The sequence below is a fragment of the Papaver somniferum genome, unplaced genomic scaffold (genome assembly GCF_003573695.1).
Source record: "Papaver somniferum cultivar HN1 unplaced genomic scaffold, ASM357369v1 unplaced-scaffold_12987, whole genome shotgun sequence".
In the NCBI taxonomy this organism is placed as follows: domain Eukaryota; kingdom Viridiplantae; phylum Streptophyta; class Magnoliopsida; order Ranunculales; family Papaveraceae; genus Papaver; species Papaver somniferum.
In genome coordinates, this window is record NW_020622144.1 from 1 (window position 1) to 664 (window position 664).

The following is a 664-nucleotide window of genomic DNA, read 5'->3' on the forward strand; positions in this document are numbered from 1 at the left end:
AAACGAAGGTTGTACTTATCAAATTAATATGTACACACCTATAAAAAACCCAACACCTTGGGAGAGTATAACTTTGAAGCAAGCTCTGTAAGTAGATTAATAAGATCATTGATAAAATCTCACTGAAATCCACTAAGATATAAAATCTATCATCATTAGCATGTTAATCATTTGTGCAGTTGATATAGAATCAAATCAAACCAGAACATGACTTCTACGAAACCTTAACTGGATAAGCAACTTTTAATACTACTCCCTGAAACAATAAGGAAATGTGGCAGTTATTTTGGCACAAATAAGATGTTGAAGAACTAAGCAAACTTGCAACACTAAATGGCAAAAATTTAGCATGAGCATTGGGGATTTTTTCGTCATCGTATATTTCAGAGAAGCCTGGGAGCAACATGCAGATAATACAAAAAAATACAAAAAAAAAATGAACAAATAGATGTAGAAGGTGCGCACTCAACAACTAAGTTAATACTGAGTCCCTAAATTATTGAAAACCGGACACCAACCTATTTTTTCACGGGAATTACATAGGTGCACAAATATGTACACCCATGCGAAACATGCATAAAATTGATCTTTCATAACCACACATAAACCTATTTTTTCATAGGAATTACACGGGTGCACCAATATGTACACCCCTAAAAAACAT

At 33.4% G+C, this 664-nt stretch overlaps 1 non-coding gene across 1 annotated transcript; it reads right to left on the bottom strand.

Moving 5' to 3' along the window:
- Nucleotides 1–270: 270 nt before the first annotated feature.
- On the bottom strand, nucleotides 271–410 carry LOC113332165. Its single transcript, XR_003351361.1, has one exon. It is a non-coding gene; the product is annotated as a small nucleolar RNA snoR134 (small nucleolar RNA).
- Between the last annotated feature and the right edge of the window lie 254 nt (nucleotides 411–664).